Source organism: Pinus tabuliformis, chromosome J, assembly GCF_031772625.1.
Source record: "Pinus tabuliformis cultivar Carrire ecotype Pingquan chromosome J, CPIR1, whole genome shotgun sequence".
In the NCBI taxonomy this organism is placed as follows: Eukaryota; Viridiplantae; Streptophyta; class Pinopsida; order Pinales; family Pinaceae; genus Pinus; species Pinus tabuliformis.
The window spans coordinates 1,423,908,545-1,423,926,102 of record NC_142295.1 but is presented as its reverse complement, the minus strand read 5'-3'; the positions used below and the strand labels follow the sequence as shown (position 1 = coordinate 1,423,926,102).

The following is a 17,558-nucleotide window of genomic DNA, read 5'->3' as shown; positions in this document are numbered from 1 at the left end:
CGTTATACCGCCAACATAGTCAGCACAATATAATCTCTTCATAATTATATATATATAGAGAGAGTGAAATGATATTTCACAAATATACCTGCGACAGGAAAGGGTCAGACGGGCCATCCCTGTAAATGATTCCAATCACGGCAATTTCACCGTCCTCCGCTTGGTGCACCAGATGGATTTCTAGTGGATGCCTGTAATTTCAATGCAAAACTGTGAGCAACGCCTAAATAGCAGAGTATAATTTAGTGTAGCAAAGATGGAAAAGAGGGTTTTGAGATTGTACTGCTCTCCATTTATGGTGTGCTCTGCCGGGTGGTGCCAATGGCATTGATACAGTGTGAAGCTTTTCCCTTGTATCTCAAGATTACAGGCGCCTTCAGCCTAGTTCACCTGATGCAACACAGCCATAGGAGTAAAGAGGGAATCGAACCCGAAACCTTTCTGCAGAAGCTTTAAAAAAAGGCTGCATTACTCACCATGATTTCGTGACCCCTGTTCACAAGGATTGCATTTTCAGGGTAATAGTTTCTGTGGAGCGTGCCGAGGTCTGGAGATAATATGGCGTTGCTATTCACCACATCGATGGGAGACTGCTCTGTCCCATTCTTTTCAAAACCCAGGGAATAAAAACAATGCTTGCCAAAAGCCAGGGAAGAAGGACAACAAGAACAACTGGCAGGGAAAAAGCAGTAAAAATATCTTCAAGAGTGACATAAAGGGGAAAAAAGCAGTAAAGCAACTCAACTGATATTTGGAAAAAGCAATCACACTTCAAATCAATGGTTGAAAGTGTGTCACCTAATCCAACGACGCAGGGTAAAAGTGTTGACAATTTTTGATGCATAGGAAGGCCTATCTAGACAATATGTTGGTTTCTAAGAATTGCATGATGATTGAGTCATTGGCTTGCCTACAAGGGATGGCTTCTATCCATTTGGTAAAATAGTCTGTGGCAGTCAAAATCCACCTGTGTTGGCCAGAAGAGGAAGGATGAATTTCACCAATGAAATCTAAACCCCATTGTTGAAACGGTCTTTCAGTTGAAATGGGCCTGAGGGGCAAAGGCAACAGATTTCTCTTGCCTTCAAAGATCTGGCATTTATGGCATGAAACTACAATTTTTTTCACATCAGCAAACAGGGAGGGCCAATAAAATCTATCTCTTAGGATTTTATCAGCTGTTGACTTCCAATACAAGTGTCCTCCACAGTCCCCTGCATGAAATCCCTTGAGTACATTGTCAGTTTCATCCTAAATTAGGCAATTTAGCAAAATACCTTCATGATCTTTCCAAAATAAAGCATTGTCTAGGATACAAAACTTTGATGCTTTCATTTTTAAGAATATCTTTTTAGTCCTGGATAACCCTGGAGGAGCTTGCAGGTTTAACAATGTAAAACATATGTCAGCATAGCAAGGTGATTGTAAAAAGGCTTGATTGATCTGTGGAGTCGCCATCTCCTGTTCGTTATCCAGTTCATTGATGTCAAGGGCTTGGAAATTGGTCTCAGTCATTAATTTAACTAACCCTTGTCCTTTTATGAGTTTTGTAGGTTTGATTTCAATGTCATACTCTAATATGTTGGCTATCCACTTACCCCTTTTACCTTCAATTCCTTCTTGAGTTAAAATATCCTTAACCACAGCATTTGGAACATAGGCTATCACATGTGAGTACAAGATATAAACTCTGAAGTCCTTGATGGCTTTTACAAGGGCATAAGCTTGCTTTTCCATGATCTGATATTTTAGGGGAGCATCTCTAAGGGCTTTGCTGAAGAAAGCAATGGGCTTCTCACACCCTTGATCATCTTTTTGCAATAAGACAACAATAATAGTATGCTCAGATGCAAAGGAAAAAATGATGAAATCTCTATCAAACTTGGGACTTGTGAGGACTGGTGTTTTTGTCAGGGCTGTTTTGATGTCCTCAAAGGCTTGTTTAGCTTCCATGGTCCATTTGACTTTAGAATCTTTCTTCAACATATTATTCAACAGTCTTATTAGCTCGGCTAAATTGGGAATGAATCTTCTTAGGAAATTGATCTTTCCTAAAAAAGCTTGCAGTTCTTTGATGTTTCTTGGATGGGGCACTTGGAGAATAGCTTGAATTCTGTCCGGGTCAATCCTAATGCCATCTTTTGAAATTATGTGACCTAGGAGTTTGCCTTCTTCTAGGCCAAACAGTGATTTCTTTGGGTTCAATGATATGCCATATTTTCTGCAAATTAGGAACACTTGCCTTAAATGCTCTAAGTGTTCTTGGTCTGATTTTGAAAAAGCAGTAAGATCATCAAGGTATATGACTAAGAAATCATGGATCTCTTTGGCAAAGGCTATATCCATTGCTCTTTGAAACATGGCCCCTGCATTTTTGAGTCCAAAAGGCATTTTCACATATTTGAAGGTTCCCCAAGGCGTTGTGAAGGCAGTTTTGTCTTGATCATCTGGGTGCACTAAAATCTGATTGAATCCCGAGAATCCATCTAGTAATGATATCCTAGTGGCTCCTACTACCCTTTGTAGGATATGATCCATTTTTGGTAAGGGGTAATGGTCTTTGAGAGAGACTTTGTTCAAATTTCTCAAGTCAACACATAGTCTTATCTCTCCAGTTTTCTTCCTAGTAGGGACTAGATTTGAAATCCATTCTGAGAATCTAATAGGTGCAATGATTCCAGCTTCATACATTCGTTTAAATTCCTTTTCAATCAAGGGAAGGAGGACAGGATTCACCCTTCTGAGCTTTTGTTTAAAAGGTTTTTGATTCTCTTTCAAAGGTATAGTGTGTTGGATGACCGAAGTATCATAGGACTTGAGGTCCTCATAACTCTAGGCAAAGACATCTTGGAACTCCTTAAACAACTAAATGTACTTTAGCTTTTGATCAACAGGCAATGTCTTGGATGGTTTTATCATTTTGGGATTTTCTGTGGTTCCAATGTTGCAGTCCTCAATTTCTGCATTGAGAGGTTACATCTTTGGCTTTCTAGGAATGTCATTTGAATCAAATATGTCCTCTAAAGGAGTTAAGCCCATGGGCAGAAAATTATCCTTTAGTTCAATTACTTCAGATTCTGCCTCAGCTATTTCATCAAGGTCTGTTTGCTTCAGTTCTTGTAAATTCTTGTCATCAAAAGTTGTTGGGTGCAAAATCAGGTTTGTTGTTTCAGTTGATATACTTTGCTCAATTTTGCCTATTTGTTGTTGATCATCCATGGTGCTATTATCAATGTTTATCCCTGAGAATTCCTCTTTCAAAGTGAGGAAATTATTTATCTTTGTATAATTTTCAAAGACCTGCCAATTTTTGACATTATCTGGGACAACAGGTCTGTGTTTGATTTCAGCAGTGAAGTAGTGGTTGGGCTCAAATGGTAGCTTGCAAGTGCTGGCAAAAGTTGCCAAGTTGTGTGCATGTAAATTGTGCTTTCTAGGAATTTTGGTGAGTTGAGATTCTGAAAAGGTGTTAAGTATTTCAATAGCTGCCCCTCTGTAAGCCCTCAACCTAAAATCATTTGTAACAAAGTTTCCCTTCATCTGCTGTATAATCAAATCTGAATCCCCTAGAATTGAAACCTTGGTTGCCCCTAGACCTCTGATCAGTTTGAGTCCTAACAACAGGGCTTCATACTTGGCCATATTGTTTGTGCATCTGAAATTTAACCTATACACATGACCTTCAGCATGGTCATTTTGCATATTGTGTATCCAAACCCCTACCCCTGCTCCTAATTTGTTTACCGAGCCATCAAACTCCAAGTACCATAGGATTTCTTGATTATGACTAGCCTTAAGAGCTTTGGACGCTTGTTTAGTGGGCAGATTTGGCTCTTGTAACTCATATGATATGTCATTCTCCTTTATTGCATCAATCACATCAACAATTTTTTGATCTTGGGCACTAGATTGTTCATTCATACTCTCTGTTTGTGCTGTTTCTAGGAGTTTGACATCAATTTTGGGACACATCTCAGCATTATATAAAATGAATGAATCCATATCGGAATGCATAGAATAGATGGGGAAGTTTTGGGGTTTTTCTTGACTACTAACCACATATTTCATTAGTGTTTCTCGATATAATCTCTTTGGTTGTCCAAAGACTGAAATAGTGGCGTAGGACATGTCTAGCTGCAGAGACCCTTGGAGTTTTGCACCCCAAGATCTGGACAAAAGCATACCATACTTAGGTGGAATATCAGCTACCACCACATCCATCAAGTTTGTCTTCGCTGGATATTGGACCAAAGATACACAGAAGTCTTTGATTAGGCCTATGTTATAGACATTTTTGTGCCCTGCAACCCCAAGCATGAAAAGTCCATAAACCAAGGGCTCCTAAGTCCCTAAAAGTGTTGTTCTAACCCCTAAAGGAACAAGGTCAACAGATTACAGCTTCTCCCAGAAGTTCTCCATGAGAAACTACTCAGAATTGGTCAAAACAGGATCATTGCAGCTGCTCCACTGGCTAGGTGCATTGCATCTCACCTAAATACACTGTGAGGGTGCATTGCATTTCAAAAGTCCCTTCTGTGGGGTGCGATGGGCGAGAAATGACAAATGGCAGTGTCATTCCGCGAGGTGGAGAGGCAATGGAAGCTTCCAGAATCTTCTCCTGTGACACTTGCCTCACTGAATTTGACCAAGGATGAGTAAGAGGCCCTCAGTCTCCAAGTGGAAGCAAGAACTGTCAGAGAGAAGACACTAATCAAATCACAAGCTGACTCATCCCCCTTACAGATATCTATATATGGATCCCTCATCCCAGAGATCCAGAGGCTAGAATTTTGCATATTGTAAGGAATTGCTGTTGGTTTCTAGAGACAAACATCAGATTGTTGGGTGATCTAAGCTTTGTTGAGGTGAAGAGGGGCTTCTTTGCTGGGAGGTTGATGCTGGGTCAGAACCACTGGTTGTAACTCCTCCTGGATCTTTTCTTGTTTATCAATAAAAACTATTTGAGTTTTCCTCCATGCTTTTGTATCATTGATGCTTGTTACATTTGTATGGTCAATTTACATCTGATCCTAGATTGTTTATGATTATAGATCCATGTCTTTGTATAGTGCTATGCTTCTGTGATCTTACAGGTACTTTGTGAAGCTGGGCGTGCAAGGGAGTAGGTAGTTGGGGACTATCAAAGAAGAGAGGGATCGAATCGAAGGATTAGCGCAAGACAGAGGTTGGTCTTTCTGTTCCTCTCTATCTATAATTCATAAAGGAAAAACAAAAGTAGTTTTTCTCTATTTGTTTCTAAGGCAGCTGTCACACCTTAGCGGGATAGAGCAGTTCTAAATAGACACTTTTCCCTGTAACAAAATGGTGACTCCGCTGGGGAGCTAATTAGTTTGTTTGTTTATCATTCTTTGTTGTTTGTTTCGTAAACTTACAAGTAGCATTCGAACTGCATTTGCCATAACAAATGCAAAGTAGACAACTGCTACTTCAATCCATCTACTGGATCTGTTTATGATTTAAACAACTGATTCACAAACTATCTGATTGCCCTTGTGATAGCTCTTAGATCCTCCTTAGATCTACCCCTGATTGTTGCATTATTGATTGCTTTTTACTCGGCCAAAACCCAAGAACTGAACTGCAAACTGTGACCCGAAACCTGAACAGAGTCTCGTTTCTGGCCCAGCGCAGGTACTGTTCAGAGATTCTGAATTTCAGCGCACTTCCCGAGTGGACAACCTGCGCTACATTTCAGATTCTCTGTGTTACAGGTGCACTGATCAGACTAGCTCTGTGCAGCTGTGGCTTCTGTGATTCATTCTTTCCAGTTCTATTCCTGAATTTTGCTGCCTGTGATCAGTATATGTCTGTTTGAAACCCCTTTTCCTTACTGTTATTCCACCTCCTTTGTACAAAAGAACTGTAGATGTTTTTGTGTGTTTGTTGAGTCATTTACAGTTCTCCTTTGCAAAAGTAGCATAGTCGTACTGTCGTCCTTTGATTTGAATCTATCGCAAGTGTCGATTTCGATCGTAGGAAAAAGTTTGATTGCTGTTGATGGTCGATTATCCAGTTACTATTGCTTTTGGTCTGAATTTGTAATTTTCTAGTGTCAAGAACAAGCATTCATTTCAAAATCTAAGGCGTTGTAATCATCTCCATTTTTTGATTTCGAAAAGAAGCTTGTTGATATTCGTCGCTTGAAAAGAAATTCAGATTTGTGCATCAACTTTCTTTTTAGCATCCATGTACTAAGAAAGTCGAAAACAAATACATGCATGTGCATTTGCATATAGACAGTCTGTTTGGCTTGATTTAGGAAAGTGCATTTACAGTGTGCTCTTTGCTCTTTGTGAAAAGATTTTGTCTTTCTTTTCCCTAGTAGCTAGGATTTTCATTGCATAAAAGAGATAAAAAGTTTGTTTATCATCTTTAGATTGTATTTTAAGAATTACATCTACATCTCGTGGTGAACCCGAAAGGCAAACTTCATAAACAAGATCAACTTAAAATAAATTCAATGAATCTAACAACGCTTTGGAACTTAACGCACAACATTTAGAGGTCTAGGCTAGAGATGTATTCCGGCGTCGTAAAGCCTGGTAACTGTTGTTCTCACTGATGGTTGGGTGATTCCTCCACTTTGAGACGATAAGTGCCAGTACGGACTTGTGCTCCCACGTACCGTCGAGTATATTTTGGGAGACCCCAATAGGCTTAATCCTTTATCCATAGGAAGCTGTGTCTGCCGCCCTATCGATCGCAATGCACTGAACACAGCATTCGGGAAGATTGACTGCCGTACCATAAAAATTATTCTGCAGTTTTGCAATTGGTTTGGTACTCCCTCTACCTAGACTTCCAAAGTAGTCCCTTTCGTTCCTTTTCAGACTCCTTAACGGAAAAGGTCCATCTAAGCACTTGTCACTTCAGGCTCATTAAAAATCGAAGGAGACTAGAGTCATCTTTTGTTTTTTCTCGACTCTTAAAAACTGAAAAAACAAGTTCTGTCAAAGCGTCTAAAATTTATTTTAAACGGAATATTCATTACCCTTTCCTACGTTGATCTTGGGTTGAGAAAATGGAATCCACCAACCAAGGGATCCCCCTTGGAGGAAATCCTAGTCCCTTCTCCTCTTGGGGAGATGTTGGTGCACCCCATATGGCCACATTGTCGCTTCCAGGACTGACAATTGGTTTACCTGTATGGCTCTTCTCAACCTCTGTCGTTCAGAACACCACAATTCCTGAACAATCGAATCAGCAATTAGACGAGTCCAGAGTTACCCACCAACCTTCTACTTCCTCTAATTCTTCCTCTCCTCCTTCCTCTTCACTTGATGGGGCTGGTAAAGCCAAAAGTCAAGTACCTAAGGAGAAGAAGGAAAAGAAGAAGAAAAAGAAAAAGAAGAAGGATCCAAAAGCAAATGGGGGCAAACGAGTGTCGTCTAGCGAAAATCCACACACTGCACCGACCAGGCCTAAATCGCCATGTGTCATTTGCAAAGGAGACCACTATCATAGAGATTGTCCTTGCATCCCTCGGATCTTAAGGGACTGGTCTCCTCGTTTGCACAACCCGGTGTCGTCAACCTCTGATGATCATGTTGAAAACACACCGTCAACTAGTGAAAGTGAAGCCCCAGGACAAAAAGGAAAATATAGATTTCCTTGTAAACTGTGTGAAGGCGATCATGCCGTCCACCGTTGTTCCTTCTTAGACGAAGCTAAAAGAGTTTTGGATGATCGTCCGGTTTCACCGTTACGACTTCCTCCTGGATATAAAAAACTCTTGCCGAGTCCGTCACTAGTTGAAAATCCGGCTGGCCCGCTCAGGTGGTCGGCCGAAGCATCTATCATTGAAGATGAACCATTTGAACCCATACCAGATGAAAGTCAAAAGGTCGAGGCGGCAGTTGACCCGGTCTTGCCTTCAGAGGGTCCATCTTCAGATGATACAGTCACTGAAGAGAACAAGGATGACACCGTCCAAATTCTTTTCATAAGCACAAACTCCAACGAACATGGGGGCAATTTACCCGTTCCTTTACCGCAGGAAGGAAGTTCGTCAGAGTCGTACCCGGCCGTCTATTCGGTCCCACCTCCAAGCAACCTAGTTGTCTCCTTCGACTAGAATCAACTAGGCAGACCCCGTTTACCAGCTAGTGTACCATTCTGAATCGTTGTTCAAATATATAGAATGGTTATGGCTGGTACCATCATAGATGAGGGCGCTTCTGTGAGTATCCTTTCCTCAACTGCTTGGAAAGCGCTTGGTTCGCCATCGCTTTTGCCTGAGATGAGAAATCTAACAGGCTTTGATAAAGGAACCAGTCGACCGTTAGGGATCCTTCGCAATGTGCCCATAACATTGAGAGGGAAAACCGTTCACATGAACGTAATGGTAGTTCAAGGACCCCTAGATTACAATCTACTCCTTGGACGAGACTATATTTATTGCATGAGAGCCATTGTCTCATCACTCTTTAGAGTGATGTGTTTTCCGCACGAAGGAAGAGTGGTCAAGCTCGTAGACCAGCTTTCATTTCCCGGATCACGCATAGCAAATAGTCATATACCATCCCTGAATGGTCTTTTCTCGCAAGAAATGTCTCAATCTCCAGTCCGTCCACCCGATGAGCGCGAGTGATTCGGGGGGACATGACTGAAACCCAGGGGGCATGCGTCCTGGTCTGCTTCGGCAGGAAAACTTCGGGTATAGGGTAGGTTTCCGCGAGAGAATATGACCTCCGTACTCCCGTCCGTGATTGGAAGGGGGAGTTGGACTGGAACAAGATTCTCTTGTCAAAGTTATGTGAGTTGGCGAGCACCGCCGCTCACCTTTGTTTATCTCGGTAGACATCGCCGAAGAGATGTTTTGTTTACGCCGTAAATAGAACAATCTTTGGTAACCTATAAGAGGTAGGCCTCTCTCGGTAAAACAAATGTTTTAACGGAATAAAGAAGAGGTAACCTTGAAACTCTGTTTTATACCTGGGGGCATGCAAACCTTTTGGAGTGCAAGCAAAGAGTGATCATTTATCTATTTTTTGGATTGGTCGTTTCCTAACTTGCATAAAGAAAGGATGTGGGGCAAAACTCTAAAAGTTGTCGTTTTGTATGAGACATTCTTATCACACGACTGGATTAATCGAGCAGTGTTACCGCAAGGTTCAAGCTCGTTAAAAAATAAACCCGCATCGAGCAGTTTTAGCACATAGTTCAAGCTCGTTAAAAAATAAACATAAGACATGAGCAAATGTTTCCCCCCGCATTTAAGCTCGTTAAAAAATGAACTATTCCCCGGTAAATAACCATCGTGAATGTAGTACTTCAGCCGTTAAAGCCTTGGTCGTGTTTGCACCGTCACCTCCACTTTTTCATTGGCCGATCATTCACCTCCATTTGATTGTTTACCCATTTTGAAGAACAGCTGCGAAGAGTGATTTCACTAGCCATCCTTGTGACACTGCCGTGATTGGAAAATTCCAAATCTTACCTGGAATCAGCTGCTACCCGTTTTATCACTCGTTCCTCAAAAGACGAGTCTCCTTTAAGCTCTTTTCAACTGACTCGTAAAATATGAAAAGATTGCCGAGCCATTGGCCTCTCCAGCTCGTTAAAGGGAGAGGAAGTGCTATCCCTCCTCTAAATTTTAATCTTTTTGGACCTGAGGGATTATTACACAAAAAGATCGAGCGCTTGTTTTGTTCGGCTCGTTAAAAGTATCGAAAATTCATCCCTTCTGTATTGTTTTATACTTTTTCGGACTTAAGGGATTAGATGACGAAAAAGGAATTTTGGAGTTACCTTTACGTTCCTTTTCAGACTCTCTAAAATTGAAAAGGACCGAGTTATCTTTGTCGTTAAACTCGTTAAAAAGATTAATAGCGACAAACTTGTCTATAGACGAGAACAAGTTTCACTATCGCTAGGCTCGTTAAAACATAGCGATGGGTTTGCCCGAAGGGAAAATTATAGAACAAGCATATGTTATCCTCCTCAAGCTTGACAAAAATAAAGAGGTACTGGTCAGTAATGACTGGGGAAAAATTGGGAAGAAAACTCAAAGAAACTTTATTGGTAGCAAGTCGCTCTTGAACATGACACTTCCACTCCGTGTCCGAGTCGGGTTGGGTTGTTTCATTCACCGGTCACATCACCATGGTCACGCCATACCATCCACATTTGGGGTTAATGCTACCAATCCATCACATCAGTGTCGCCGATATGTTCAAGAGAAGTCATTCAGTGAATTCACCTATGTCTCACCCACTACCATACATTATACTCCATTCTTTCATGACCGCCACCCTGAACCTTATATCACCAGATCGTTTTCACCTCCATTAAAATCATTTGCTCCGTTCCGTGTCATTGATGTGGGATTCATTAAGGCCCTCCTGTGACGGATCACTTCTTGTCGACATCAGCTCATTATCCAAGAAGTTGATCTAGGAACACCCCATTCAGTACTTTGAAGCTTGCATGCCTCAATGGCAAGTTTCTCACTTCCGGTGACAGGTTTACATCAATGGCCTTCGACCGAAAGATTTTGCGTGGTGTTTGACGCCAAGTCCTTTATTCACACCACGTGAATTATACTGCAGTACCTTGAGGGTCATTATCATTATCGGTGATTCCTCTCGCGCTTGTTAACAGTTTACATCATTGACTGGTAATCAAGCGATGTCTTTCCATGTTCGACTTTAGAACATTTCTCACATGGATCGACTTGTACTTCGAGTGAAGATCGGACGAGATTGAAGACCCCGGATCTAGTTTCATCCATCCGGGCTGCGATATATATTCAGGGAAATAAAGACATTAAATGTACATCATTGCAGCACAGATAATCATCCTATCAAAAGGATGATGGCTCTACCAGAATCATCAGTCTACACTTAGACGATTGTCTGTCCTATGTACATGAAAATGAATTTATAAAGCTGAGCATGGGAATGCCCGCCTTAGCTAGATCATGAAAATATTATGAAGATAATGTATTGTATTGTATCTTATTACAGGTCTCCTCCCAGCTTTGAAAGAACTTCGGATCCTCATAATAAAGCATTTCACCCGACACCAAAAGGTTAACGACCTCATACTTTAGGGGGCAACTGTTATAGACATTTTTGTGCCCTGCAACCCCAAGCATGAAATGTCCATAAACCAAGGGCTCCTAAGTCCATAAAAGTGTTGTTCTAACCCCTAAAGGAACAAGGTCAACAGATTACAGCTTCTCCCAGAAGTTCTCCATGAGAAACTACTCAGAATTGGTCAAAACAGGATCATTGCAGCTGCTCCACTGGCTAGGTGCGTTGCATCTCACCTAAATACACTGTGAGGGTGTATTGCATTTCAAAAGTCCCTTCTGTGGGGTGTGATGGGCGAGAAATGACAAATGGCAGTGTCATTCCGCGAGGTGGAGAGGCAATGGAAGCTTCCAGAATCTTCTCCTGTGACACTTGCCTCACTGAATTCGACCAAGGATGAGTAAGAGGCCCTCAGTCTCCAAGTGGAAGCAAGAACTGTCAGAGAGAAGACACTAATCAAATCACAAGCTGACTCATCCCCCTTACAGATATCTATATATGGATCCCTCATCCCAGAGATCCAGAGGCTGGAATTTTTCATATTGTAAGGAATTGTTGTTGGTTTCTAGAGACAAACATCAGATTGTTGGGTGATCTAAGCTTTGTTGAGGTGAAGAGGGGCTTCTTTGCTGGGAGGTTGATGCTGGGTCAGAACCACTGGTTGTAACTCCTCCTGGATATTTTCTTGTTTATCAATAAAAACTATTTGAGTTTTCCTCCATGCTTTTATATCATTGATGCTTGTTACAGTTGTATGGTCAATTTACATCTAATCCTAGCTGGGGACTATCAAAGAAGAGAGGGATCGAATCGAAGGATAAGCGCAAGACAAAGGTTGGTCTTTCTGTTCCTCTCTATCTATAATTCATAAAGGAAAAACAAAAGTAGTTTTTCTCTGTTTGTTTCTAAGGCAGTTGTCACACCTTAGTGGGATAGAGCAGTTCTAAATAGACACTTTTCCCTGTAACAGCCTAGACACTTGACCTGGCTGGAATCAAATGAGAACAAGTCTTTGTATGGCCTTGTAATATCTAGGTCTAGTCTTTCCATGACTGAATTACGCATTAGGATATGGGAAGCTCCTGAATCAAACATTGCATTATGCAACACTTTGTCATGAATATTTAAGCTTACATAGAATGGAGGAACCCCTCCATCTACTGTTTTACCATTGACTTCAGGACCAAAAATCAGTTCTGGTTGATCATCTAGAATATTGATTGCATTCGTATTCTCTGGTATTTGTAGTGACCTATTGATTTGCTGTCTGTAAATTTCATGTTTAGCCAATTCAGAAAGAGGAATAGCTATTTTCAGCTTACCTATTTCTGTTTCTAAGTTAAAAGGTTTTTCTATCTGAATTTTTGTGTTGTGGACAACAAACTTTTCCTTTTCAGCTGGATTTTCAGTGATCTTCTCTTGATTATAAGTGTTGTTTTGAGGTACATCTGATTTGAAATTATTTTCAAGAGGGTGATTCAAATTTTCTTTTGAAGAATGGGATGTGAATGACTGGTTCTTTGAAGGCTGTAAGTTTGATATATCTTCCACAGTGACTTCCTTTGGGTCTGGGTCTGTTTTAGTGGAAGGTTCTATCAGGACAACTTTATCCTTTGTTTTCTTTGGCTGCTTGGTATCCTTCAACTTGGCAGGTTCAGGCACATCTATGGTTCTGCTTTTTAATTTGTACTGTTTATGAACCTCATAGACCGCTGCCTCATAGCCTTCCCTAAAATCAAATGACTCTTCAGACTTGGTTTGAAATTGATTGAAATTATGAGCTTCTTGGTCATCTTGGGTTAGAAAAATTTGTTGCTCACTGTTTAACCCCATTAGGTTGATTTGGGTGTCCTCTATTGGCTCACTATAGGCTGAGGCTTCAACATAGTTCTCTTGAAATGGAGGTCTGATGTTCTGGTCAGGGCCAGTCCTCCCAACATTTGGATTTTGATTTTTTCTAAAGTTTGGGTTTCTTGCAGTGTTACTTGGTTGACCTTCCCATGATGATTTCCTTTCAATAGTTTCCACCCTATCCCCAAGTCTGTCCATGCCTTTGATGATTGCATCAAGTTTTTGTTCAAAAGCTGAAGGCTCTTCTTTGAAAGTTGTTCTTCTTTCAGCTCTTGCCCTATTTCGTTTAGCAATCAGGTTTGCCTCCACACTAACTGCTATATTCTGCATGTCTGCTAAACTTGGAGGGGCTCTTTCCCTCAGTTGATATGCCATGTCGTAATCAAATCCATCAGGGAATTTGATCAAAGCTAAATCAGGTGGAGGTCTAAGGTTTTGAGGAATAGCGTTATAGACATTGTTGAACCTAGCACAATAGTCTTGGACGGTTTCTTGTGGGCCTCTTTTCAAATTGTCATATTCCGTTAAAATGTGTAGAGGGTCTTTCTTCTTCTCCCATATGTTTAAGAAGGATTGATAAAGAGCTTCTGAATCAGCTATAGAGTTTGCAACAAGCGCTCTAAACCAAATCCTTACATCACCCGTTAGACTTTGAACAAAAATCTTCATCCTCACATCATCATCATCTATTTCATAATTCTCAAAATAATCTTGCATTTTCTTAGCGTGTTGTTGGGCTGTATAGGAGCGAGTACCATCAAAATATGTGATTTTACTCCGATAATCGTGAGGCATGGCCCCTGGATTTCCAGGCAACTGAAGAGGAGCATAACAGTCTGCCATATTTACAGGGAGGAATGGGACTAGAGGAAGAAATAAGACAGCTAGAACAACAAGGACAGGAGTGGAAATATGTGCAGTGGATGGGGGAGTGGAGAGGATACTTTGAGGTGTAGATGAGGAACTAGGAGAGGCTGTTGAAATGACTGTTTCTCTCCCAGGTGTAAGCTCAGATTTTACAGGGTTTTGTTGAAGTATATCAAGGTCTGAATCAACTGATTTTTCTAGTTTTTCTTGTTTCCTAAGGGTCTTAGAAATTAAGTGGGATTTTCAAAAATAGCTGGAGGATCTGGGTCAGGGTTTGACCTGGTGTAACGAGTTTTCTTCTTTGGAGCCATCTTCTAATTTTTTTTTTTTGGTATTTTTTGGAAATGTTTTCAAATCACAGTTTCTCACAATATTCTACAGGAAATTCTTTGAAATATGGGAGGCCTTGCGATTTCCTTTGAATATGTTGAAACAGAGGAAACTGATCAAATTTTGGAACAGCTGTTTAGAGCCTAAAACTATACTGGAGATTGACTAAAGCAGCTTTTATTTACTCCTGTAAATGCAGAGCAAAGACAGTTTCAAAGGCTACCTGGCTAACTTCAGGCTCCATCTGTAGCTTTAGGAAATAGACAGCAGTTACAAATAGACATTCAGTCCCCAGTGGAGTCGCCAATGATGTTATCACTCAGGTTGTTCCCTGCCTCCTGAAGGGAATTCAGCCAAGGTAACCACTAACTAGTCTTTTGGCCACAGGTTCTAGCCTACCTGCAACCAGAGAGGGCTCTCTCTTTGTAATTTAGCTTTGTTTTGGAGTATTTTAGGCTAGTTATGATGCACAAAATTTGGTTTTTAGTTTGTTGGATGGTGATCTCAAATAGAGCTGGGATGGAGGTCCAAAACAGTTTATACTATTGGGCAATGGAGTCAATGATGGTGTACTGCTAAAGTGTTTCTTGGGTAAATGGTAATGCTACAGAGCAAGATAGGCAGTTCTTAGAACAATTTTCAAATCTGGAAGTTGGTGGAACGTAGGCTAGTGGATGAAGGGCAATCAAGAATCCTTGATCATGCTGGCAGAGGGAAGGTGCTTTGAATATTATCTAGGAGCAATTAAGAATTCCTAAATAGCATTCAAAAAGAAGGAATCAGTGTAAACATGAGCAGCTAAGAATTCATATTTATGACTAACTCTGAAGAAAACATAATTAATAGCAGAGATTGAACACAGGGTGCATTTAAACAAATCCTAGGTTATTCCTTTTCTCTGTTACTAAGAATATGAAACATATATGATATTTGCAAACGCAGAAGACACAAACATAGGTTAGAGCAACTTATTGATCCATAGAAAGACACAAGGATTCTGTAGTGATTCCCAGAACATTAGATCCACATTCAGACGGTGCAGCAACAGTGAAATTGAATGGCCATTTGTATTAGACAGTCTCAAAATTTACAGCGCAGTCCAGAGAGAAAATCACCAACCCCAAACACATATTATGGGGAGGTATTTATACAAACAGGGAGATACAAAATATCATGAAGATAAGTTCTGAAGCCATAACTTCATTTACCCACTCTTTATAAGAAGTAGATGAGGGAAATAAATGCTGCAGTAAATGTGAATGTGATGGCTATCCAATTTGTCAGAGATATTTGACTTTCTGGACTGAGTGAGTCGACTGGTAGCTGCGTCTTTATTTTGTGTTTGCTGCCTTGATGCCTTGTTGTGCTGTAGTGCTAGCCTTGTCATCAGTGCTCGCTTTTTCATCAACGAGTTGTAGTCACCATTTGACTTCTTATTTCTGCTGTTTTCGCTCTTGGATAGGTGGACCGTGCCTCTGTATTTGCTGACCTGTGGCTGACCAAAAAATTGAAACAAAATTACCTGAGCAATATCTCCAGCATTCCTTGCCACCAATCTTCTGTAGCCAACTGATGTCTTTGTATTTTAATCAGTGTTTCATCGGCTTCATTGTATCTATAAAAGTTGCGCTGGACTTCAAAAAGGTGGTTTATCTCATGTTCAATGTAGAACAGATTTTCTAATTTGTCATAAAGACTCTGTCCAGAGGGAGGCCCTGTTTCTTCTGAGGTGCTTGAGGATGTTGTAATTTGATTGGAGGCATAATTATTTTTCCTGTTGGCATACTTCTCATGTGATAGTAGCCTTCCAGCGCCGGTTAATAAACTGGGTAGCCCTTTGCTCTGTAATGTTGCAAACTTTATTTTGAAGTCATTTATTTCTGCCTGCATTTCTTGGCATTTTCTTTCCAGAGTCTGCACAAAATTCCTTAGGGTTAGCACCCTTTTCACTAGTAAGATGGTATCTGTCCTATTCCTGATACCTATTGCTGCCAACTGCTCTTTGGTATGAGTGTTCAAAAATTGAATCATTCTATTGGCTTGCTGAGGCATATATCCTAATGATGCTCTAGCCTTTTGAGTTTTGAATTGAGCTAAGCCTATCAATTCCATTTGCTCATGTATAGTTTCAATTGATTGCCATTGGTCAGTAATGGATTGGCCATTTTTGGCCCACAAAATTTTCTTGACTTCAGCTAGAGTCTTATCAAGAGTAAGCTCCTTTTCCAGCTCCTTTATTCTTTTCTCCAAGTTTTTTACTTCCCTTGTCTTCTCAGCCACATCCATCTTTAATTTGTCATATCTTACCTCAATTTTGGCCAGCTTTTCTTTGGCCTCTTTTAATTCTGCCATCTACACTTCTAGAGCCTCTATTTCTTTCATCATCTCCTCCATACTCAGGCTGGCCTCTTGCTCTGCTGCTGCTGTAGTCATTGCTGAAACTGTTGCTGAAGTTGAGGCTGGGGTTGAGGTACCTGCTGTTGCTATTGGATCAGTAGGAGGGGTAGTCTCAATAGTTAAAGTTGTTTGAGCTAGCTGAGAGGCCAACTCTCCCTGTCTTCCTTGTAGTGATGCCTCCAAGGCACTCTCTGTTTCTATCAGTCTTTTATGCATCCTCATAAGCAAACTAACTACATCCTCTTCTTCCTTTTGTTGTGCAACTTCTATGGTTCGAGGATGAATTGTAGGTGGCAACCTGAGTTGTTTTCTAAGGGCTACTATGTCTTCTTCTTTCTTCTTAATCAAAGCTTGCACACCCTTGGGATCGTTGGGATCATGTCCCAGCTCCATAATGATCTCCTCCAAGGATTTGATCCTATTGTCCTTGGCCTGTGATGAAGCTTTCTCCAATTCTAATTGGGCAGAAGTGTTGTAAATTGAATTCTGCAGCCTGTGGGCCAATATTGCCTTATCTACCAGGGTGGAGTACACCATTTCTCCAGTTTGTTTGTATAACTCAATTTGGTCCATTGGATGGATGTCTTTAGCAAGAACTTCCAGATTGGTCCTGATATAATCAGCAACGGATTGGGGCTATTGTACTGTAGGTCTGAAATAACTGAGGGTCATTTTTCCTTCTTGGATGTCATAGGTTGCCATTAGCCTCTTTGATTAGTGGGAGCCATTCTTAGCAACTAGTTGTAGATCTGGAATCTTACTGGCTCATTTTTGGCCTTGATTTCGGTGAATGCCTTCTTTATGTCAAAGCCTTGCTTGCTCTGCTTCTTGGTGGAGGTTGAGGTAACCTCCACACCTTGTTGCCTCTCTTGCTCCTGCTGAAAGGAGCTAGCTGATGTTTCCATGCTCAGAGGAATCCATTGTTCAGTTGTTTCCTCACCTCTTTGATTGCCTGCTGTCTCCTCTGTAAATTCTTCCTCAGAATAGGGGTTTAGCCTTTGTCTTTTCTCTCCTTGCTGTTCTGTGGAGGCCCCTATGGGTGTCTCTTCCTGCCTG

The 17,558-nt window shown here is 40.9% G+C and overlaps 1 pseudogene; it reads right to left on the bottom strand.

The window, feature by feature from the left end:
- LOC149232691 (alpha carbonic anhydrase 6-like) overlaps positions 1–16,391 on the bottom strand; it is a 145,672-nt pseudogene extending 129,281 nt beyond the window's left edge.
- Between the last annotated feature and the right edge of the window lie 1,167 nt (positions 16,392–17,558).